The sequence below is a fragment of the Onthophagus taurus genome, chromosome 1, assembly GCF_036711975.1.
Source record: "Onthophagus taurus isolate NC chromosome 1, IU_Otau_3.0, whole genome shotgun sequence".
Taxonomy (NCBI): domain Eukaryota; kingdom Metazoa; phylum Arthropoda; class Insecta; order Coleoptera; family Scarabaeidae; genus Onthophagus; species Onthophagus taurus.
Window position 1 is genome coordinate 42,322,479 of NC_091966.1, and position 27,166 is coordinate 42,349,644.

Here is a 27,166-nt window from a genome sequence, read left to right on the forward strand (position 1 = left end):
GCGTTTATCCATCAAAGTAGATATGAAATTTACAGGGATTTATTTCCAATGATATATTTAGACTCTATTTATTTACCACTTCAATTTAATAGTATTCGTACGAATTAGACTAAAATGTTTGAATAAGAAGCAATTTAATTTAGTTTAACCCTTTGTGTCCCAACGGTACTTTAAAGTTCCGGTGGTTTTAAATACTTATTTTAAAAAGAAAGCATTGAGCTTTAATTTAAAATAAGTCTCATTCCTTAATTTCAATAAGCACGGCTTCCAGGAATTTTTAAATTAGCATCTTTTTTGACGCTTTTAGGTTATACGAAAATGTAAGTTTTATTTCAATATTTTTTTTCTCTACATTTTTCCAATCCAACCTATCAATTATTATACATCATTGTAAAGAGAAAGCTTTGAGCTTTAATTTAGAATAAGTGTCTTTCCTTAATTTCAATAAATACGGCTTCCAGAAATTTTTAAATTAGCATCTTTTTTGAAATTTTTAGGTTATACGAAAATGTTAGTTTTAACTCAATACTCTTTTTCTCAATATTTTTCTAATTCAACCCAACGATTATTATACATCATTTTAAAAAGAAAGTTTTGAGCTTTAATTTAAAATAAGTTTCATTCCTTAATTTCAATAAATACGGCTTTCAGGAATTTTTAAATTAGCATCTTTTTTGACCCTTTTAGGTTATACGAAAATGTAAGTTTTGTTACAACATTTTTTTTTCTTAACATTTTTCCAATCCAACCCGTCAATTATTATACATCATTTTAAAAAGAAAGCTTAGAGCTTTAATTTAAAATAAGTCTCATTCCTTAATTTCAATAAATACGGCTTCCAGAAATTTTTAAATTAGCATCTTTTTTGAAATTTTTAGGTTATACGAAAATGTTAGTTTTAACTCAATACTCTTTTTCTCAATATTTTTCTAATTCAACCTAACGATTATTATACATCATTTTAAAAAGAAAGTTTTGAGCTTTAATTTAAAATAAGTTTCATTCCTTAATTTCAATAAATACGGCTTTCAGGAATTTTTAAATTAGCATCTTTTTTGACACTTTTAGGTTATACGAAAATGTAAGTTTTATTTCAAATTTTTTTTTTCTCAATATTTTTCCAATCTAACCCAACGATTATTATACATCATTTTAAAGAGAAAGCTTAGAGCTTTAATTTAAAATAAATTTAATTCCTTAACTTCAATAAATACGGCTTTCAGGAATTTTTAAATTAGCAACTTTTTTGACACTTAGGTTATACGAAAATGTAAGTTTTATTTCAACATTTTTTTTCTCTACATTTTTCCAATCCAACCTATCAATTATTATACATCATTGTAAAGAGAAAGCTTTGAGCTTTAATTTAGAATTAGTCTTATTCCTTAATTTCAATAAATACGGCTTCCAGGAATTTTTAAATTAGCATCTTTTTTGACATTTTTAAGTTATACGAAAATGTAAGCTTTGTTTCAACATTTTTTTTCTCAATATTTTTCCAATCCAACCCAACAATTATTATACATCATTTTAAAGAGAAGGCTTTGAGCTTTAATTTAGAATAAGTCTCATTCCTTAATGTCAATAAATACGGCTTTCAGGAATTTTTAAATTAGCAACTTTTTTGACACTTTTAGGTTATACGAAAATGTAAGTTTTACTTCAACATTTCTTTTCTTAATATTTTTCCATATTTTAATGCCTGATGGTACTCTCAAATACCATTATCCCCCTGGAATGGGGGGATTGCATATTTTGCTAAAATTGATTCTAAAGGTCTTTACTGAGTGTATTTAAATAGCGTTTTAATGTCACAAAGTTTCAACATTTTTGACTTCTTGGGACACAAAGGGTTAATGAAACGGTTTTCGTGTTACATACAGGACTTATTGAATTACTTTTTCTTAAAAATGATTAAATATGATAGTGTATGGAATTACACTATCATAATATGGAATTAAATAATGTTAAATTACCTTTCGCCTTCGTTAATGAGAATATTGCATGTTTCGTTCTGTCTGTTATAGTGAGCCTAATTATAAAATCGATGCTGATGTAGAGAAAACATCAACGATTTCAATAAAAACAAACGACGTGCATAAATATGAATAATAAATTGAAATCAATATTAGAAAAAAAATTATTACTTATATAAAATTATATTTATATAAAATAGATAGGAAATCAAACACACGCGTTAAAAGCATTGCTGATGTGATTTTCTTCCTTTCGTTTACCGAGTTTATTTACTTAGGACTACTTGGGTCGTAATCATTAAGCAATTATAAATGTTTAATTTCCATTAAAGCACAGTTTTCCTTGTCGATAACATTTCAATTAAACGTTTGGTTTAAATTAAACATTTGATATTCGATAGCTGAATCATCAACATTTCATTTTCGCCCTATTCGCCTACTTTTCTATTTTGAAACCAACGTTTCCTGTTTGCACTTTGGACATGTTTAACGTCACCTGTACCATGAGGAATAGTTTTCATGTATTTATACTCGCATAGTAACATTGATTGACGTTTCAATTGCTGCATATGGAACCGTGTTTCGAATTGAATTCAATTCAATTCGTTTGGGTGAAAAGGTAGTTTAATTCCACGAAATCAGAATGAAATTGTAGTTTTAAAATTGATTGGGTTAAATGTATACATAAAATGTTTGTAAAGTTCTGTATTTTCACTTAAATACACAACGAAAAGTCTAATAGAGTTAAAAGTGATTAATCGAATGATAATATCACAATCAAATATTAGTTAATTATTTTTTGGTTAGATATTGGTTATTTTTTGTTATTTTGTTATCCAAAAAATGACGTCAGTACCCAACCACTAAATCAGGATGTTAAAATCCTATTACTGGTGGTGTACTACATTGAAGAATAACGTGAAGAAAAATATACCGCGCAATTTGAAAATCAAAAGTTGATAATCGCTTGAAATTGAAGAGGGCATTGAAAAAAGTTTATTTGTAGCATGAATCATAGGATACATCAAACCATTTCATTTGATACCTCGTTCATGAAAATCGGATAGTTAATGACAGAGTTACAGCTTGCGGCGTTATTGTGTGACAACCCGTATATACAGATGTTTCTCTCTGCTAAAATTACATTCAAAATGGATGAATTGTACATCAATGGATTCAGAAAAAGAATCTCTATCCAATGACGTGAAGAAAAATATATGGAGCAATTTGAAAAACAAAAGTTAATAATCGCCTAAAATTGTAGATGGCCTTGGAAAAAATTTATTTGTAGCATGAATCATAGCATTCATCAAACCATTTCATTTGATACTTCGCTCATGAAGATCAGAATATAAATGACAGAGTTACAGCTTGGGGCGTTTTTTGTGTGACACCTTGTATAATATAACTTGCAACATAGATTCATACAATTATTTATATAGTAGACGCCACGAGAGCTGGCAGTAAATCATCATTTTCCGCTCTTACAAATGCCATACGTAGTTCACAAACCGCTAAAGAGTAATGTGTGTTAGAAAGAGATAGCATTAGTTTAATATGTCTGCTGTACAATTCAAATGGCCACGTCAAAAAAGTACGTCTGTTCTTCTAAGGGATGTAACTCTATAATTATAACCTCAAATCGAAACGTCTTGTGAGCGTTGTCATGAATCTATCAGTGTTTTCACAAGCCGAAAATGTTTTCTTTGAAAGGAAAATCATTAAATAATATTTTTGACAATGTTTGACATATAACCTCCATTACTAACATAACCTACATTTAAATGTGTGTGGTGAAATAATCTAAGTCGTACGTCCATATCTTGATTCATACCATTTTTAAGCGATCTGTCACTGCCAGCTCTCGTGGTTTCTACTATATAAAGTTTGTCTTTAGCAACCTCATTGTAACAATCCCAATATGATATACAGGGTGAGTCAAAAAGAATGGGAAATCCGAATACCGGAGATACTAGACACCGAAATATGATGATTTAACCTACCATCTCTTATACAAATGTCAGTGGTTTTCGAGGACCCTGTGCCTCGAAAACGTTGAAAGTTAAATTCTTATTTAGAAATTTCTTGATAATTTTGAAGCTTTTTACACTATTAACATAAAATTTGGCAGTTTTATGATTTCGAACATGAGAAATACGAATTTGAAACTTGTTTTGTTATTGCTAGTAGAGGGCGCTAGATACATACTGCCCGTTTGATAAATCAAATCATAAGTTTTTTAGCTGTGGAGCAGTCAATTTTACATAAAAAACGTACTCTTATTTAAATTGTCTAAGTCTATCGGTTTTAATTACGAATTATTTACTTTTAAATGGTTAAATGTATTTTTGCTTCTAAAATTTTTATTTTTTAACATAAACTAAGTTGGCTTATTTTTCCGCTCATGTTTCGACAATTACTTGTTAATGCTCAAATTTTCGTGTGCAATAATCATTTTTACCAACAATAACGTTATTACTAATTTGAAAATGCCACGACATCATGAGTTTTCTAATAGTGATAAGAGAGATATGATTTGTTGTTTTGCTCAAACCAATTTTAATAGTTTAGCAGCACTTCGGGCTGCTGCTCCACAAAAAAAATCAGCGTCAACGAAGAAGAAGAGATCCTGGTTCGAGTTGCAGAAAATCCATTATGCCCACTTTTTACGAAACAAATTAAGGGAAAATGAATATTTTCTTGACAAGATTCTGTTCATTGATGAATTTTACAAGACATATTTCTCATGCTCGAAAACATAATATAACCACCAACATTTTATGTTAATAGTAAACTTCGGAAATTTTCAATAGGAAATTTCGAAATAAAAATTTAACTTACAACACTCTGTGCCTTGAAAACCACTGACATCTGTATAAGAGATGTTAGGTTAAATCGTTATATTTTGGTGTCTAGTGTCTACGGTATTCGGATTTCCCATTCTTTCTGACTCACCCTGTATAAAATCTCTTATTACTTTCGGTTATTAATTAAAGTTTCCTTTTTTTAATGCACAAAGCTGTTTTGAAAAATCACGTTTAGTTCTTGGGAAATAAATTTTTGAAATAATCGGCGATTTTTTTCGAATTTTGCAATTTTCACCGATTAAGTTTTCAAAATTCGTATAAAATCTAGTTCTTGGAATATCAGTATGAAAATTTCCCAAAGTGTTAATAAAAGTGCCCTCTTTCCAATGAACCAACCCGTTTTGAAATATAATTTTTAGTTTTTGAAAAAACAATATTTGAAGTTTTGATCAAATTTTCGATGTTGCAATTTTCATCGATAATTTTCAAAATTCGCTATAAAATTAATTTCTTGAAGGATCCTTGTGGAAATATCATCAATTATTAATTAAAGTATCATCTTTTTAATACAACAAGCCGTTTTGAAAAATCACTTTTAGTTCTTGAGAAATAAATTTTTGAAATAATCGACAATTTTTTCGAATTTTGCAATTTTCACCGATTAAGTTTTAAAAATTCGTATAAAATCTAGTTTTTGGAATATGAGTATGAAAATTTCACAAAGTGTTAATAAAGGTGTCTTCTTTTCAATGAACCAACCCATTTTGAAACATAACTTTTAGTTTTTGAGAAAACAATATTTGAAGTTTTGATAAAATTTTCGATGTTTTTCATCGATAATTTTCAAAATTCGCTATAAAATTCATTTCTTGAAGGATAATAATAATAATAATATTTATTGAATAAGCATGCATAATACATTATTCTCGTCAATACAATACAAAAGAAAAAAAAATATTTGTCCACGACTACCTTATAATATATACCTTATGAATGAGTTTTCTACAACAAAATGGTTGTCATTTTTCACGGAGTGAATAATAGCGGTGAATAATAATCATTATCCACGGGTAGCCATCTTGACCAGACTAATAATAATTATTTGAAACGTTAAAAATTCAAAAAACGTCAAATTAATTCAATTTTTTAGGATTTTCTAAATATTTGACATTAAAAAAACCTAAACAAATTCCTTTTTTCGTATGATTTAAGCATAAATTAATTAAGTTTCGTAAAGAAAACGACGTTTTATAAAACTGACATTTAATTTTGACAAATTGTTGTGAAGTTGGTTACAGTTAGTAACATTGAATTTGTGTCACATTGACGTTTAACCTTTATTCAAAAATTTATTTAAAAAATAAATTTATGGAATCAATTTCAATAGTCGTGGACAAAGTATAGTATTCTACTCGCATATAATGAGCTATTATTCACTCAGGTTAATTATGCCACTCGCTACGCTCGTGACATAAACTTAACCTTCGTGAATAATAGCCCTCATTATATACTCATATAATAATATACTATTATATTACATAATGTAAACACATCAACATCGCTTTATTAGACTCTTCAAATAAATAAATAATTGTTATTTCCTGATTCTAATTTAGTTACAAATTCCTGCACCGAATAGAACTCGCCTTCCAATAACATTCTCTTCATAGTAATTTTAAATTGACTGTTATTTAATGATCTTATTTCGGATGGTATCTAGTTGTATAACTTTATGCCAACATATTTGAAAGAATTCTGGGATTTTTCTATCCTATGGTACGGAACCTGAATATCATTTCCGTGTCTGGTATGGTAGTCATGTATATCTGCATTTCGTGTATATAGGTTTTTCTGCGTATGAATATGAGTCAAGCAGGTTAGTATGAAACAGCTGGGTATCGTTAAAATTCCTAATTTTTTGAAAATTGTTCTACAGCTTTCCCGATTGTTTAATTCCTTTAAAATTGTTACAGCTTTTTTCTGCAGTTTAAAGATATCGATTATTTGACTAGATACCCCCCAAATTTCAATTCCATACGTTACCATACTGTGGAAGTAGGCGTAGTAAACGACTTTAGCTATATCTGATGATAAATTCTTGGTCACAACCCTTAAACAATACAACGAACTTGCTAGTTTCTTTTTAGTTCATTAATATGCTCTGTCCAGGTTAAAGTTTCTGACAACGTAATATCCAAAAATGTAGCACTTTTATTTGTCACATCATCATTCATTTTTGTATAAAAGGTCAGCACTTTGGTTTTTTCCGCATTAAGTTTAAGTTTGTTCAAATTGAACCATCTTTTAGCATCGTTTAATGTTTCTGAAGTTTTAAGTTTTAAATCGGTTATATTTCCGCCATAATTTATAAAGGACGTATCATCAGCGTAGAGACACAGTGAATCCGATTGAATGTTGCCAGGCAAATCATTAATGTATAACAGAAACAATATTGGTCCCAATACTGATCCCTGCGGTACACTAGCCTTGACACAATTCCATTTTGATATTTTTCCCTTCCAATTAACTTGTTGGTATCTCTGATCAAGGTAGGAACTGAGTAATCTTTTTATACCTCCCTTCATTCCATACGCACTTATTTTTTCTATCAAAATTTTATGATCCACCAGATCAAACGCCTTGGTCAAATCGCAGAAAGCAATTTGTGTAAACCTTTGTTCATCAAAACCGTCAAGAATCAATTGTAAAACACTTAGGAGAGCTGTAGTTGTCGATTTTTGAGGTTGGTACCCATATTGATATTTTGTTAGAATATTTTCCTCGGTTAAATGTGTCATAATCTTTTGCTTTATAATCGATTCAATAATTTTTGACATAGTTGGCAAGATAGAAATTGGCCGATATTTACTACAGTCATTTCGATCTCCAGGTTTCTTTATAGGGACTATTTTGGTAAATTTTAGTTCTTCTGGAAAAACTCCTTCAACCAGGCATTTATTTATAACTACCGTTAGTTGATTTATTATTAATTCGTTTATTACTTTGAGTAGCCTTACTGACACTCCATATATATCTTTTGTATTTGTTGTTTTCAAACCTCTTATTATTTTATTAATGTCCGATACTATTATTTATTTTCTTTTTTATTAAAGAGGCTGGATCGATACTTGGATTTCCCATGCTGTTTGTAATCACGGTTGATGTGCTAGATAAAAAGTTGTTGATATCATCAGCATCTATTTGGCAGTCTGCCTCATTCTTACATTTCCCAGGCCGCCGCTATTTTATTATCTGAGTTGTAAACATATTTACTTATAGCACTTCTTTTTGCTTGATCAATATGCTTTCTATATTCTTCTTTCAGGTGTTTGTATAACTTTTTGTGTCTTTCATCGTTCGTCACATCAATTACTGTGTACAAGGCAATATTACCAGTTATTAATTCAAGTATTCTCTTTTTAATGCTAAAAGCCGTTTTAAAATCCAGTTCTTGGGATATGCGTATGAAAATTTGCCAAAGTCTTAATAAAAGTGTCTTCTTTCCAATGAATGAACCAACCCGTTTTGAAAAATAGCTCGAGATCGCTATTGGAGGAGACGCTATGTTTTTGACCAGTTTTATATTGATTTGATAGCATTATGTTAGGTTGAGTTATGGTTTTAATTGTAGCTCCTCGGCCGCAACCGATTTCAGCGATTTCAGTGTATTAAGCCGAAGCGCTATGTTGTTTGACGCCTTGGGTTAGGTCTCTTAAATTTCAATCCTCACTCATTGTAATATTCTTGGACACAAATGTGTGTATATTTCCAACACATAAACTTTTGGGAACGCTTTTTTCTGCGATCGCAATGCGCACAACGGCCTTGTTTTGATATATTTTCATAATTCGACTACGGCAAAACTTGTATTAGCTCTTCCAGTCTTACAATGTTGCTTATTCTGGCAGATAACTGCGTGAGGAAACATCGATGCTGAGCATCTTGACAAAAATGCCCATCAATTAATGTCATAGCCAGATTTTGTGAGAATTATCTTCTAGTTTCGTTATAATCTTACACAGTTGTATTATAATTATCTTTAATGTTATTATAATCCACGATACCTGAACAAACTGTATGTTACATCTCGAAATTTTTGTGGTTGAATAGATTCTTTTGGCAACCCTTTCGTATTATTAAAAATTATACCAGAACATTACTTTATTTTCAAGTAGTGTACTTGTAATCCAATTGCTTCTTTTATTAGTAACTACATCTATTATTTACTTTAATTGGCCAAAACAATATAACTTCTGAATTGGTGGAAAATTCTGATGTTGCTTTTTTAAATAAACGACACTTTATGACAGACGATATATCTATACAATCTATATAAAGGTGAAGGATTTACAATCAAATAGAGATTAAAGAATGACGAAAACAGTAACAAGTTAGAACTTTTAATTGTTAAAGAGAATTGATGGATCAACAAGTATTACTGCGAAACTAGTGCCAATTACGCTTTATTTATAATTTTCGCAGTTTTACGTAGTTCTGCACACCATACCTAAAGCGACATTGTTACAACTTCTGCTGAGTCATATTAACACATTCATAGATTTATGAAAATAAAAATATTAAAACATTTTTATAATATCAATGTGTGAGAATAAAATAAAATAGAAATATCAAATATAGGACATTATTAAAATATATACAACAATGCAAACTTTATATTTAAAAAAAAAATGGTTGCGAAATAACCACAACAAAGAACCAAATTCGCTTTATGTATGGAACATGTATTAATTAAAAACCGTTTGCGATAACAATTCACATCATTTTCGCTTAACAAAGAGTTTTTACCAAAAAATACCATTGCACTCTGTTTTTTATTTTTGTTTCGTTTCGAAGCGTTTTATTTCAATTCTAGTTCATTTTATTTCATGTCAAACGCATATAAATATATTATTTACTATCAAAATTATTGTTATTGCTATTAAACATGAATAGGTTATAGAAAAACGCTAACGTAAATCAACTTTATCGGAAAACTATTTCTTTCCATAACACCTTTTCCCCTCGGAAGTTTCGATAGTATTAAGTGTACAAGTCCAGCTAAAACTCCAATAACGTTCAAGTTATGACAAGGAACGGTATGAAATAAAAAGGCGAGAGGGCGAGTAACAACGGAAATGTGGGTTACGTGCAAAGTACTTTTCCTTCCAATTCCGAAAGACGATTTCTTGGACTTTTCGGACCGTGGAATGTCCCGCACTCTCTCTCACTTTAATATGTGCCGTACTCGCGTGTTCTCTATACGCACGCATGAATCCGTACGATATTTCGAGAAGTTCAACCCCATAAGTGGTCTTTCAAGCACGACCGAACTTCCGGTAAACGCTTCTGGCACAAGTTTTGAAGAATACCTATAAAATTCTTTCAACTAACTTCCAACATATTTATAAAGACTCTGTTTTAAGAAAGATATGAATTTTTAAAAATTTTGATACATTTATATGAGATGCGCTTAATTTTGCCAATGATATAAATATGTGTGTTATAAACCGGAAATATCCAAACGAAAATGTTGCTCGTTAAATTCTAGAACACGCATTAATGAGGGGTCTTTCTGTTAAAAATCATTAAAAATCTACGTTTTAGTGAAAATATCTTCAATTAGAGCAAAATTGCAGTACCTCTTTTTAAAATAGGTGTTTCAAGTTTGAAAACGTAGTGCATTTGAACCGTTAATGGAAGGTATAAAAAAGCGCGTTAAGAATCGATCGATGTTTAATGGATAAAATAAAAGTAAAAATGTTTTTGATTTAAAGAAAAAAAAGTAGAAGTAAAAAATTACCTGAAATTGCAATACTTTAGAAGCTTTAAACAATCGATTTAATAATGACAAACATTTTTCAGATATTAAATTTCGTAACCGGAAGTGATATACAGTGCATTGAATAAAAATCATACGTTTTCCACTTTAATTAAAAAGAAAAAAATTGTAGAACTTTGATCGCAAGCGACCTCGACTTAATCGGATAAGATCAAAGAAATTGTATATACAGGGTGTTTCGGTGACTCGGGGAACAAATTTAACCATATACAGGGTGTCCCGTTAAGCGTACGGAGCGGCTGTATCTCTAGAACGGCAAGGCCTAGAGGTTTGCAAAAAAAATCCTTATAAGTAAAGTAACTAAGAGAAATAGCTGCATAATTATTTTGAAGTTCGTAATTCGACCGCTAGGGGGCGTAACTGCCATTGAGAAACATAAAGTTCCCGCTATCTCAGAAACTTAGACGATGAGCTATAACTTTGACAACATCATTTAATAGCTTGGATAATACCGCATCGCTTTTGTTTTGCGATATTTCTCATATCTGTCATAATAAGGGAGGGGGAGGCCAATGCGTTTTCATATGTTTACATTTTAATATCTCCTAGACCATTCAAACGATTTGAATGTTTTCGGTGTTGTTTGAAAGAGCATTTTATACTCTTTTTAAAGATATTTTCAGTAAGACCGTCTGCTTTAAAACAAATGAGCTAGAGGACGTTATCTGCAGCGATTACATATTTTTGTGATTTTTGAAGAAAAGTTAAATGGAACGATACTATTTACTTCACAGACCCTTAGTCACCTTAAAATTTGCTAAATTTTAGTGAAAACCGCATCTCGATATCGCCACCCGTTCTCGAATTATAGAAGAAAATGTTAAAAACTCGAGTACCATCAATCCGATCCAGTTACCTCATCGAGAAAAACAAATCACATAACCATGGTAACTGTAAACATGTCATTTACTAACGCAGAAGCGTATGATAGAGCGTATGATGATTTATTTTCAATGTTTCGAATACGATGCAACTGCATGGCAAAAATTTGCAATGCAATTACGACAAAGAAAGAAATTTTTCTCTAAAAGTGTTTTTAAGATTGACTTAGCGATTACGGAAAACTGGCAACGTGTAGCCCATTCAGACATCTCTATGAATTCGTAAATCATATTGGTGCGCAATGTGATCCCACATAATCTGGGAACTCCGAAAACAATTGTGCACAAGAGTTCTCAAGAGAATAATATCTCCACCACGTTGTTACATCAGGCCTGAACAGATATCGATTATGATAACAGATTCAACTATTACCATTGACTTTTAAATATGATTTGGGCAAATCCAAACCTTTTATCACAAATGCTATGGATGCATGAAGCATCTGTCCACAAGCTGATGTAAACTTGCATAATATGCATTCTTGGTTCGAGCAAAACCCACATTGCTTTCACCCCTTTATCTATTGGGTAGACTAAACGACCTGACTTTTCAAGAAAAACCAATAACCAGGGAAAATATGACAAAACATTAAATACCAGTAGAAACGTGTCCAGGGCCGAGACTTAAGCAGCGCTTTTTTTTCGTCGAAACTAGATTAAATAAATGCATCGAGGTTTATGGAAGGCATTTCGCACATTAGTGAGTTATTTTTGCCAAAAATTTAAGTTATTCTAAGTGTTTTGGTTTACTTTGTTTTATTATCATTGTTGATGTTTCATTGATCCGTTGGCTTTTCAACACGCCTCAAAGGTAGTTTTGAAGCAGTTCTAAGCTTGGATAAAGTGTTCTAGAAGGTTCTAGATAATAAAATTATTGTTCTCTCTTATTTGTTTCTTAAGGTAACTTGATCCGATTAAGATATACGAATTTTTAACATTTTCTTTTATAATTCGAGAGTGGATGGAGATATCGAGATGCGGTTTTCACTAATATTTAGCAAATTTTATGGTGATTAACGGTCTGTCAAGTAAATAGTACCGTTCCATTTAACTTTTTTTTTAAATCACAAAAATATGTAACCGCTGCAGATAAAGCCCTCTAGCTTATTTGTTTTAAACCAAGCGGTCTTACTGAAAATATCTTTTAAAAGAGCATGAAATGCTCTTTCAAACAAGACTAAAAATATTCAAATCGGTTGAATGGTCCAGGAGATATTCAAATGTAAACATTTGAAAACGCATTGGCCTCCCCCTCCCTTATTATGACAGATATGAGAAATATCGCAAAACAAAAGCGATGCGGTATTATCCAAGCTACTAAATGATGTTGTCAAAGTTATAGCTCATCGTCTAACTTTCTGAGATAGAGGGAATTTTATGTTTCTCTATGGCAGTTACGCCCCCTAGGGGTCGAATTACGAACTTCAAAATAATTTCCAGCTATTTCTCTTGCCCACTTTGCTATAAGGATTTTTTTCCCAAACCTCTAGGCCTTACCGTTGTTGAGATACAGCCGCTCCGTACGCTTAACGGGACACCCTGTATACTTCACCAAATATTTTACTATAGTAGACGCCACGAGAGCTGGCAGTAAATCATCATTTTTCGCTCTTACAAATGCCATACGTAGTTCACAAACCGCTAGAGAGTAATGTGTGTTGGAAAGAGATAGCATTAGTTTAATATGTCTGCTGTACAATTCAAATGGCCACGTCGAAAAAGTACGTCTGTTCTTCTAAGGGATGTCACTCTATAATTATAACCTCAAATCGAAACGTCCTGTGAGCGTTGTCATGAATCTGTTATACTAATAATGTGAGGTAAGGTTAGTTTTGTTTACAAACATTAATTATACCATGAAGTTTTCTTTGGCAATTAGTAATGGCAATTATAGCGTGAAGTTTTATTTTGTAATGTCAATTATAGCGTGAAGGAATGTGAGGTAAGGTTAGTTTTGTTTACAAACATTAATTATACCATGAAGTTTTCTTTGGCAATTAGTAATGGCAATTATAGCGTGAAGTTTTCTTTTGTAATGTCAATTATAGCGTGAAGGAATGTTAGGTAAGTTTAGTTTTGTTTACAAACATTAATTATACCATGAAGTATTCTTTGGCAATTTGTGATGGCAATTATAGCGTGAAGTTTTCTTTTGTAATGTCAATTATAGCGTGAAGGAATGTTCGGTAAGGTTAGTTTTGTTTACAAACATTAATTATACCATGAAGTTTTCTTTGGCAATTAGTAATGGCAATTATAGCGTGAAGTTTTCTTTTGTAATGTCAATTATAGCGTGAAGGAATGTTAGGTAAGGTTAGTTTTGTTTACAAACATTAATTATATCTTGAAGTTTTCTTTGGTAATTATACCCTGTTTTTAAACCAGGAGGAGTATTTTAAATTTGTCACCAGATTGACCTTGCACGTGATTGGTTGAATGCGAGGAAGGTTCACACACAGGCAATTTTGAATTTGAAGGTTAGGTTATTGACAATTCGACAGTTTCGTGTCATTATTGTAAATTTTGTGTTCTTAAACCCTTCTTTATTATATTTTGAAATAAATACACTCATAACTTCAATGTTAATTTGTATGTTTAGTGTTGACGATAACAAACGAAAATAAATACAATAATAAGTAAATAAATAAATAATAATAATTATTAATTTAAATTTACCGCCAAAATATCTAGTGATATTTTCTGGTGATTTTTCCTAGTGTAAATCTGACTTTCGTGTTTACTGCTCCTGGTTTAAAAGCAGAGTATAGTGCTTTCACAAGCCGAAAATGTTTGACATATAACCTCCATTACTAACATAACCTACATTTAAATGTATGTGGTGAAATAATCTAAGTCGTACGTCCATATCTTGATTCATACCATTTTTAAGCGACCTGTCACTGCCAGCTCTCGTGGTTTAGAAGGATTTTTTTTGTCAAAATTTGAGATTTATTCTTCGACATCCAAAATTTGTTGGTATTGACCAGGTCCACCATTCTGACACCATTCTCATCAATGGATCTCTAAAATGATGAATTTTTGTGGAATAGGTATTGACGTGTAACACCTCAGCGTAAAATCAACTTCCAGTAGCAGCTATTTGACATACCTCCCCATAAATTAACAATATTACTTCTCTTATTCCAATTTATTTGGAAAAATTGACACTTTGGAAACTGACAACTAATGTGACACTAATGAGAAAAACGTTCGAGAAAAATGATATAGACGCCGCTTGTTTCAAACTCAATAACGATCTAAAAGCAATTTATAACTACTCTAACAAGATGTCTTTAACTCTCAACCCATCAAAATCAAAAATTATTACTTTCGGACCTATGAATCTTAATGATTGCAATGTCGTGCTGAACGGGGAAAGATTGCTGGTATGCGATGAAGCAAAGAATTTAGGTCTCATTTTGGACAGGGAGCTTAGATTTAAGAGACACGTGTCATTGTGTTTACAAATATCATATGGCATATTGAGAACGCATTATCCCCATCGCCACACCCTTCCAATAGATATTAAAGTAAATTTGTGCGATAGTTTGATACTCTCAATATTTACGCATGCTGATGTTGTATATGGGCCCAACCTGTTGGAAGTAGATAAATATAGAATTCAACGAATACAAAATAATTGTCTAAGGTTCATATACGGAATGCGTAAGTATGACCGAATTTCTCACACTCTGGGAATGTGTGGTTGGCTTAATATGATGAACCGGCGCAAACTCCATTTCCTGTGTTTATGTCATAAAATAATTCTGAACAGAACCCAGGACGGATGTTCATAACATAAATATCAGACATAAGAATACTATCACAATCCCGGTACACAGATGTGCAATATTCAAACGATGCTTTTCCTACAATGTTTCAAAATTGTACAATGAATGTCCGTCCGAACTTAAAGCGTTATCGTGTTGCTCCTTCAAGCGTAAGTTGCGTGATGTGCTTTACAAACAACAAGACTCGGGTCAGAGATGAGAAGGCTATCACAAGAGAGAGCGCTGTGTGATAGGGACGTGTGTGCAGGGTTTTTGTTACTTTTTATTGATATTTTAGTTTTATTTGATTAAAGGTACTAAAGTAAGTGGTTTGTCGTTCTTTCCTCTTTTTGTTTTTTTTTATTTTTTTTCTGCTTAGTGAATTTTGTTTTTATTGTTTTTTTTCTTGCTTTTTGTTCGATTACCTCATAATTTTTACCGGACCGCCAGGAAGAACAGGGAGCATATAATTGTAACCTAATGGCGGTTCCAATTGGTCAAGGATATATATTATAGTAAATTGTATAAATCATAAAGCCAATAAAGAGATTATTATTATAATGAGGTTATGTAATGTGGTGGAACAGAAGCTTTTGCTTTCGCTAGTTTAGCCTATGGATACATATCCTATAGACTTCCTCTTCTTTTAACGAAATTAGTTTATCTTTAACTAGCGGAAGAGCTTTGGTGGATTGCTGGATATCCCTCAGAGTATAACCGTTCTTCTGATCTACATCTTTCAGAAATCCTTCTTTTTTTTCAAATACTTTCTGATTTTTCTTTCATTTAATATTTTCCACAGCTTTTCCCTTAGTGCTCCATCGTATGCCTTCTCCACGTCTATTTCCAGTTCTAGGAATATGTTAAAGCGATTCCACATATCTTTTTCAATTTCCTCACCATACGTTGTTTCTTACTTTTTCAACCTTTCTATTACTTGGGCTTGACATTTCGCAGCAATCTTAATCAGGCTCTCTTGAGTTATATGATCTTATTATTTCTGGTTATATTTTTTTGGATTTACAGAATCAATAGACTATAATCTGTATAATCTTATTCTTATTCTTAATCTTATAAAATCTATAATTATAATTAATCTTATTCTATTATATTCATTCTATACAAAGATATATTTCCATAGAAACCAGGGCGTACCTACTTACTTTGTTCCACATAAAATACAACATGTCAATATAATTTGATTACAATAAAACCTCGATATATAACGGATCAATACGGGGAATGTAGTGTACGTTATAGCTTCATAAAAATATACAATAATTTTGCGATGAATAACAAATAAAATTAGACTAACACTAACACTAGAAGTAACTAGTAACTAATAACTGCTTGGAGAGAAAAGATATGCTTCCCAAAAAGCTACCTAATGCTGCCAGAATGCTAAATACTACTGGAAAAGACTGATAAATACTTGGAAAGGAGAGATAAGCCCTCCAAAAAAGATACCTACTGCTTCCAAAATGCTAGATACTGGTGGAAAAGATTACAATCTGCTTGGAAGAGAAGTAGATAGTGCTAACAACCAACTACAACCTGCTTGGAGAAGACTAAATACTGCTGGGGAAACATTCGGGTTTAGTCGTGAAAAAAACTTTCAGTTGTCAATGTCGACTTTAATTTTATTATTATATTCGTAATCTTCATAAAATAACCTTTAAAGTGAGTCCAAACATGACGCATTTATCTCAAAAAACCAAACAGTTCGATCTTTCAACTAGTAATTTTGACATATTTGTCAACTTTATAAAAAATCCTTTAAAATGAGTCCAAACTCGACATATTTAACTTTGATATTAATGGAGATACAATCACTTCCGGTTCGAAACGTCAACGTCAATTATGACATATTTGTCATCTTCGTTAAAAAACCTTTAAAATGAGTCCAAAGATGACGCACTTATCTCAAAAAAGTTAGAATAAAAAATATTAAACCCGAAGTTAGCAACAATGAAGGTAGCAATTTAATTTTTAAATATTAATACCAACCTTAATTTTTGCTTTTTTTTTAATATATTTTTGTTTTTGTGACAAATATTAAGACATTTTATAAAAATTAAGAATATGTCAAAATGACATTGACATTTCAAACCGGAAGTTGCTTATATCTCGAGTAATATTGAAATTAAACGTATCATGTTTGGACTCATTTTTCACAACGACTACAAACATGTCAAAATTGACGTTGACATTCGTAACCGGAAGTTGACCATAACTTCATTAATATTGAAGATAAATATGTCGTGTTTGTACTCATTTTAAAGGATTTTTAATGAAGATTACAAATATGTCAAAATTGAGGTTGACATTTTAAACCTGAAGTTAGTTATCATGTAATAGAAGTTTTATAACTGAAGTTGATCTAGTTTAGTCACTTTTTCGCACTTTCTTTTTATTTTTAACGTGTTTTTTGGGTTATATCACATTGATTAAAGAAATGTCGTCGATTCTTAAGTCACACGATGTCTTCAAACGCACGGCTAAACCCGAATGTTTCTAATTCTAGGTCTAGTGTCAGTTCTAGTTTTACCCTAACCTAACACTATCAACTAGAATCATTCGGGTTTAGCCGTCTTGAGAGACGTAGAACTAAATCCAAATGTTGCTAGTTCTCGGTCTAGTATTAGTTCTAGCTGCAGTGGTAGGTAGCGCTAGTTAGCATAAGATATTACTATGTTGTATATTTTTATTGAACTAAAACTAGAACGAGAACTAGAAACATTCGGGTTTAGTCGTGAAAAAAACTTTCAGTTGTCAATGTCGACTTTAATTTTATTACTATATTCGTAATCTTCATAAAATAACCTTTAAAGTGAGTCCAAACATGACGCATTTATCTCAAAAACCAAAAGTTCGATCTTTCAACTAGTAATTTTGACATATTTGTCAACTTTATAAAAAATCCTTTAAAATGAGTACAAACTCGACATATTTAACTTTGATATTAATGGAGATACAATCACTTCCGGTTCGAAACGTCAACGTCAATTTTGACATATTTGTCATCTTCATTAAAAAACTTTTAAAATGAGTCCAAAGATGACGCACTTATCTCAAAAAACAAAAAAGTTAGAATAAAAAAAATTAAACCCGAAGTTAGCAACAATGAAGGTAGCAATTTAATTTTAAAATATTAATACCAACCTTAATTTTTGCTTTTTTTTTTAATATATTTTTGTTTTTGTGACAAATATTAAGACATTTTATAAAAATTAAGAATATGTCAAAATGACATTGACATTTCAAACCGGAAGTTGCTTATATCTCGAGTAATATTGAAATTAAACGTATCATGTTTGGACTCATTTTTCACAACGACTACAAACATGTCAAAATTGACGTTGACATTCGTAACCGGAAGTTGACCATAACTTCATTAATATTGAAGATAAATATGTCGTGTTTGTACTCATTTTAAAGGATTTTTAATGAAGATTACAAATATGTCAAAATTGAGGTTGACATTTTAAACCTGAAGTTAGTTATCATGTAATAGAAGTTTTATAACTGAAGTTGATCTAGTTTAGTCACTTTTTCGCACTTTCTTTTTATTTTTAACGTGTTTTTTGGGTTATATCACATTGATTAAAGAAAAGTCGTCGATTCTTAAGTCACACGATGTCTTCAAACGCACGGCTAAACCCGAATGTTTCTAGTTCTCGTTCTAGTGTTAGTTCAATAAAAATATACAACATAGTAATATCTTATGCTAACTAGCGCTACCTACTACTACCACTAGAACTAATACTAGACCGAGAACTAGAAACATTTGGATTTAATCCTACGTCTCTTAAGACGGCTAAACCCGAATGATTCTAGTTGATAGTGTTAGGGTAAAATTAGAACTAACACTAGACCTAGAACTAGAAACATTCGGGTTTAGCAGTGCATCTGAAGACATCGTGTGACTTAAAAATCGACGATTTTTCGTTAATCAAAAAGCTTTCAGACTTTAATTTTATTACTATATTCGTAATCTTTACAAAATAACCTTTAAAGTGAGTCCAAAAATGATGCATTTATCTCAAAAAACCAAACAGTTCGATCTTTCAACTATTAATTTTGACATGTTTGTTAACTTTATAAAAAATCCTTTAAAATGAGTCCAAACTCGACATATTTAACTTTGATATTAATGGACATACAATCACTTCCGGTTCGAAACGTCAACGTCAATTTTGACATATTTGTCATCTTCATTAAAAAACTTTTAAAATGAGTCCAAAGATGACGCACTTATCTCAAAAAACAAAAAAGTTAGAATAAAAAACATTAAACCCGAAGTTAGCAACAATGAAGTAGCAATTTAATTTTAAAATATTAATACCAACCTTAATTTTTGATTTTTTTTATTATATTTTTGTTTTTGTGACAGATATTAAGACATTTTATAAAAATTAAGAATATGTCAAAATGACATTGACATTTCAAATCGGAAGTTGCTTATATCTCGAGTAATATTGGAATTAAACGTATCATGTTTAGACTCATTTTAAAGGATTTTTCATAACGATTACAAATATGTCAAAATTGACGTTGACATTCTTAACCGGAAGTTGACCATAACTTCATTAATATTGAAGATAAATATGTCGTGTTTGTACTTATTTTAAAGGATTTTTAATGAAGATTACAAATATGTCAAAATTGAGGTTGACAATTTAAACCTGAAGTTAGTTATCATATAATAGAAGTTTTATAACTGAAGTTAATCTAGTGTTAGTCACTTTTATTATTTTTAACATGTTTTTTGGGTCATATTACATTGATTAAAAAAAAATCGTCGATTTTTAAGTCACACGATGTCTTCAGACACACGGCTAAACCCGAATGTTTCTAGTTCTAGCGTCAGTTCTAGTTTTACCCTAACACTATCAACTAGAATCATTCGGGTTTAGCCGTCTTGAGAGGCGTAGGACTAAATCCAAATGTTTCTAGTTCTCGGTCTAATATTAGTTCTAGTGGCAGTGGTAGATAGCGCTAGTTAGCATAAGATATTACTATGTTGTATATTTTTATTGAACTAAAACTAGAACGAGAACTAGAAACATTCGGGTTTAGTCGTGGAAAAGCTTTCAGACTTTAATTTTATTACTATATTCGTAATCTTTATAAAATAACCTTTAAAGTGAGTCCAAACATGACGCATTTATCTCAAAAAACCAAACTGTTTTAGATTAATCTATTCACGATCGTTTTTTAAAATGAATTGATCTACTAATTATACGATCTCGAAAATGTTAATAGAAAACTATACTTGCTTTTACTGTCCAGAATGTACACTTCGAACTTTAATGAAAACTAAACTTGTGAAAAAAATTGTTGAACAGAAACGCACTAAAGTTCATTGTAAAACTCATCTTTATTCTCTGTGTCGTAACAGCAAATCGAAGAAAACGAGTACTGGTTTTTTTTTTCTATTTGTGGGCGGAAATAAAACGAAAATGTACAATCTATCCGAAAAATTGAATTAAATAAAATATGAAAAATAAACATAACAAGAATGAAATTTTATCGAATGAAATCTAAACACAAACAGTTCGATCTTTCAACTATTAATTTTGATATGTTTGTTAACTTTGTAAAAAATCCTTTAAAATTAGTCCAAACTCGACAGATTTAACTTTGATATTAATGGAGATACAATTACTTCCGGTTCGAAACGTCAACGTCAATTTTGACATATTTGTCATCTTCATTAAAAAACCTTTAAAATGAGTCCAAAGATGACGCACTTATCTCAAAAAGCAAAAAAGTTAGAATAAAGAACATTAAACCCGAAGTTAGCAACAATAAAGTAGCAATTTAATTTTTAAATATTAATACCAACCTTAATTTTTGATTTTTTTTTATTATATTTTTGTTTTTGTGACAGATATTAAGACATTTTATAAAAATTAAGAATATGTCAAAATGACATTGACATTTCAAACCGGAAGTTGCTTATATCACGAGTAATATTGGAATTAAACGTATCATGTTTGGACTCATTTTAAAGGATTTTTCACGACGATTACAAATATGTCAAAATTGACGTTGACATTCTTAACCGGAAGTTGACCATAACTTCATTAATATTGAAGATAAATATGTCGTGTTTGTACTCATTTTAAAGGATTTTTAATGAAGATTACAAATATGTCAAAATTGAGGTTGACATTTTAAACCTGAAGTTGGTTATCATGTAATAGACGTTTTATAACTGAAGTTGATCTAGTTTAGTCACTTTTTCGCACTTTCTTTTTATTTTTAACGTGTTTTTTGGGTTATATCACATTGATTAAAGAAAAGTCGTCGATTTTTAAGTCACACGATGTCTTCAGACGCACGGCTAAACCCGAATGTTTCTAGTTCTCGGTCTAGTATTAGTTCTAGTGGCAGTGGTAGGTAGCGCTAGTTAGCATAAGATATTACTATGTTGTATATTTTTATTGAACTAAAACTAGAACGAGAACTAGAAACATTCGGGTTTAGTCGTGAAAAGTTTCAGTTGTCAATGTCGACTTTAATTTTATTACTACATTCATAATCTTCATAAAATAATCTTTAAAGTGAGTCCAAACATGATGTATTTATCTCAAAAAACCAAACAGCTCGATCTTTCAACTAGTAATTTTGACATATTTGTCAACTTTATAAAAAATCCTTTAAAATGAGTCCAAACTCGCCATATTTAACTTTGATATTAATGGAGATACAATCACTTCCGGTTCGAAACGTCAACGTCAATTTTGACATATTTGTCATCTTCATTAAAAAACCTTTAAAATGAGTCCAAAGATGACGCACTTATCTCAAAAAACAAAAAAGTTAGAATAAAAAACATTAAACCCGAAGTTAGCAACAATGAAGGTAGCAATTTAATTTTTAAATATTAATACCAACCTTAATTTTTGATTTTTTTTTTTATTATATTTTTGTTTTTGTGACAAATATTAAAACATTTTATAAAAATTAAGAATATGTCAAAATGACATTGACATTTAAAATCAGAAGTTGCTTATATCTCGAGTAATATTGAAATTAAACGTATCATGTTTGGACTCATTTTAACGGATTTTTCACAACGATGACAAACATGTTAAAATTAACGTTGACATTCTTAACCGGAAGTTGACCATAACTTCATTAATATTGAAGATAAATATGCCGTGTTTGTACTCATTTTAAAGGATTTTTAATGAAGATTACAAATATGTCAAAATTGAGGTTGACATTTTAAACCTGAAGTTAGTTATCATGTAATAGAAGTTTTATAACTGAAGTTGATCTAGTTTAGTCACTTTTTCGCACTTTCTTTTTATTTTTAACGTGTCTTTTGGGTCATTTTTAAGTCACACGATGTCTTCAGACGCACGGCTAAACCCGAATGATTCTAGTTGATAGTGTTAGGGTAAAACTAGAACTGACTTGATAGTGTTAGGGTAAAACTAGAACTGACACTAGACCTAGAACTAGAAACATTCGGGTTTAGCCGTGCGTCTGAAGACATCGTGTGACTTAAAAATGACCCAAAAGACACGTTAAAAATAAAAAGAAAGTGCGAAAAAGTGACTAAACTAGATCAACTTCAGTTATAAAACTTCTATTACATGATAACTAACTTCAGGTTTAAAATGTCAACCTCAATTTTGACATATTTGTAATCTTCATTAAAAATCCTTTAAAATGAGTACAAACACGGCATATTTATCTTCAATATTAATGAAGTTATGGTCAACTTCCGGTTAAGAATGTCAACGTTAATTTTAACATGTTTGTAATCGTTGTGAAAAATCCGTTAAAATGAGTCCAAACATGAGAGGCGTAGGACTAAATCCAAATGTTTCTAGTTCTCGGTCTAGTATTAGTTCCAGTGGCAGTGGTAGGTAGCGCTAGTTAGCATAAGATATTACTATGTTGTATATTTTTATTGAACTAAAACTAGAACGAGAACTAGAAACATTCGGGTTTAGTCGTGAAAAAAACTTTCAGTTGTGAATGTCGACTTTAATTTTATTACTATATTCGTAATCTTTATAAAATAACCTTTAAAGTGAGTCCAAACATGACGCATTTATCTCAAAAACCAAAAGTTCGATCTTTCAACTAGTAATTTTGACATATTTGTCAACTTTATAAAAAATCCTTTAAAATGAGTACAAACTCGACATATTTAACTTTGATATTAATGGAGATACAATCACTTCCGGTTCGAAACGTCAACGTCAATTTTGACATATTTGTCATCTTCATTAAAAAACTTTTAAAATGAGTCCAAAGATGACGCACTTATCTCAAAAAACAAAAAAGTTAGAATAAAAAAAATTAAACCCGAAGTTAGCAACAATGAAGGTAGCAATTTAATTTTTAAATATTAATACCAACCTTAATTTTTGATTTTTTTTTTATTATGTTTTTGTTTTTGTGACAAATATTGAAACATTTTATAAAAATTAAGAATATGTCAAAATGACATTGACATTTAAAATCGGAAGTTGCTTATATCTCGAGTAATATTGAAATTAAACGTATCATGTTTGGACTCATTTTAAAGGATTTTTCACGACGATTATAAATATGTCAAAATTCACGTTGACATTCTTAACCGGAAGTTGACCATAACTTCATTAATATTGAAGATAAATATGTCGTGTTTGTACTCATTTTAAAGGACTTTTAATGAAGATTACAAATATGACAAAATTGAGGTTGACATTTTAACCTGAAGTTAGTTATCATGTAATAGAAGTTTTATAACTGAAGTTAATCTAGTGTTAGTCACTTTTTCGCCATATCACATTGATTAAAAAAAAATCGTCGATTTTTAAGCCACACGATATCTTCAGAGTTCTCGGTCTAGTGTTAGTTCTAGTTTCACACTAGACCTAGAACCAGAAACATTCGCACCTCTTAAAACAAAGCTCAGAGTTATCATAAGAACGTCACCTTTTCCCAGCAAAATTTTTCCTTTACAAAACTATCGAATTCCTGTACTATTAAGCTAATTTGCATTTTATGTAGTGCATAATAGTTTTGTAACTATGGTTACTGCACTCATATATTGCGACTTATATGAAATTCCCGGTATATCTAAAACAGGAAACTTAAAAAGCTTTCCAAGATAAGACTATACAAACAATGTTAAATCGCCTGTCGATTGGAAGATCACCACAATCAGAGTTCACAAATCCTTTTACACCTTGCGGATTCTTTCCGTGATTTATACCATGATTCTTTCAAATAAAAAACGGTGAATCTTGTTATACATGTCCAAGATGCAAGGAGAAAATATATTTTTAATCAGAAAAAGTGGTTTTATAGATTCACGTCATTAATCTCATTTAAATGAAAAAGTTGGTTGGATACCGTGAATTCCTATCTCGTCGAAAGTGCCCGGAAGGCTTTAAAAGTTCTTTTGAAATTCGCAAAATTTATTGGAGTACTGTTCGAGCGTCGTGTAAAAACCGATTCGGTAGAGGAGCGCCGCGACGTCCGCTATCGCCGACGCTAACATCCGTCCACGATTAGTATCGCGCGCAAGTTCATCGAAGAAGGGGGGACCGAGATCGCTGATGTTCCAAAATGTGATCGACTTCCTCAGTTGTATCAAGCGGGGAATATACGCCAAAGCTCATGACGCGTAAGTTGAGCAGTTTTGTTCACGAGTTTTTTTTTTTGCAACAAAATAACCCATCAATCTCTGTTACGTAGTTTTAGTGTTGTTTTCTTTTTTTTTTTTAGTTTAGGAGAGTTTGCGAAATTTTTTATGGGAAAGTTTATGGACGTGAAATTTTGGTTGCGAATTATGTCCTAATTAATGGAAAATTATATCAAACTTGTATGTTTTCTATAATTGAAATAAATATGCTTTAAAATGGTACTTTTACAAATAAATCATAAACTTATGGGAGTAATTTACACTGTATATACCCTAAAAATGGGCAGTTACACTTTATGCATTGTTGTAAATGAACGTAAACATTACGGGTTTAATGTTTATAAAACTGACATATTCAAAAGTTATATTAGTGCATTATAGCTTTTAAAAGTTAATTACTTGTTAAAACTTCCGTAATATGTACGTTTTGAAATAACACGTTCAGATTTATTATATGAACTTATTAAAGGACCAAAATATTAATAAAAGTTTCGGACGCTTATTAAACTAGTTCTGAGTGAGACAACTGATATGAAATCTTTGTAATATTGAAAAAGTTTTAAGTTTTCCCGTGAATGTTAGAGGATTTGACATTAAAAAATTGCAGAACTTTAGTTTTAAAGTAAACTTGGATTGATCTGATGACGAGATAAGTAAAGCAAATTTTGTTACAGTGTAGATACGATTGCAGCTGAAGTGTGCAATCAGTAACTTTGGAGAACACCAATTTGTTTTGACATGTAATCGTTAATATTATTACATCTTTTTGGAAATGTTATTGTTCTTTTTCTTTTCTTCCTGTAGCCCGCCATTTGTTGGTATTTTCCGTTTTTTTTCCTCTATACATCGATTCTCTGCTCTAAATTTAATCGAGGTAGTTCTCGATTGAAACGCTACAGAGTGATAAACTATTTGGGTAATAACAATAAGATAATAATAATATTATACAGTGCGTTTCAGAAGTATAAATTCTATAAAATTATTATAAACAATTTATGAAAAAATCGCTGAAACGGGTCTAAAGATTTAAATTTTTTGCAATTTTTTGGTGTATATTTAAAATTTTTTCCGCCATTTTTAAACGAGTTATGACGTCATCGAAGTTTTTTTTAAATGGAACACCCATTTTTTATATCGGAATTTGAAAGAGAATTTTTTTCTGAATTATGTACAGGTGTCCAAATTTCGGTGGGTTTGTAGGGTATCTCAGTTATTATGAAAGATAGAAAGTTGCGGCTTAACGGAAACTTACAATGGCACAAACCAAATTTTCATAGCCCACTTCTTTTTTGATATACAAGGAGTGTTTCAAAATTTACGATTTTCAGACACCTCCTGTATGTTGGCTATCCGGAAACTTAGTAAAAATGTAAAAACGGGTTCTAATAGACATTCGGGTTTAGTCGTGAAAAAACTTTCAGTTGTCAATGTCGACTTTAATTTTATTATTATATTCGTAATCTTCATAAAATAACCTTTAAAGTGAGTCCAAACATGACGCATTTATCTCAAAAAACCAAACAGTTCGATCTTTCAACTATTAATTTTGACATATTTGTCAACTTTATAAAAAATCCTTTAAAATGAGTCCAAACTCGACATATTTAACTTTGATATTAATGGAGATACAATGACTTCCGGTTCGAAACGTCAACGTCAATTTTGACATATTTGTCATCTTCATTAAAAAACTTTTAAAATGAGTCCAAAGATGACGCACTTATCTCAAAAAACAAAAAAGTTAGAATAAAAAACATTAAACCCGAAGTTAGCAACAATGAAGATAGCAATTTAATTTTTAAATATTAATACCAACCTTAATTTTTGATTTTTTTTTATTATATTTTTGTTTTTGTGACAGATATTAAGACATTATATAAAAATTAAGAATATATCAAAATGACATTGACATTTCAAATCGGAAGCTGCTTATATCTCGAGTAATATTGAAATTAAACGTATCATGTTTGGACTCATTTTAAAGGATTTTTCACAACGATTACAAATATGTCAAAATTGACGTTGACATTCTTAACCGGAAGTTGACCATAACTTCATTAATATTGAAGATAAATATGTCGTGTTTGTACTCATTTTAAAGGATTTTTAATGAAGATTACAAATATGTCAAAATTGAGGTTGACATTTTAAACCTGAAGTTAGTTATCATGTAATAGAAGTTTTATAACTGAAGTTGATCTAGTTTAGTCACTTTTTCGCACTTTCTTTTTATTT

General features: G+C 30.6%; 1 protein-coding gene across 1 annotated transcript in view; it reads left to right on the forward strand.

The window, feature by feature from the left end:
• LOC111420132 (uncharacterized) overlaps positions 1–27,166 on the forward strand; it is a 73,616-nt gene that overhangs the window by 24,566 nt on the left and 21,884 nt on the right. The window lies entirely within an intron of this gene.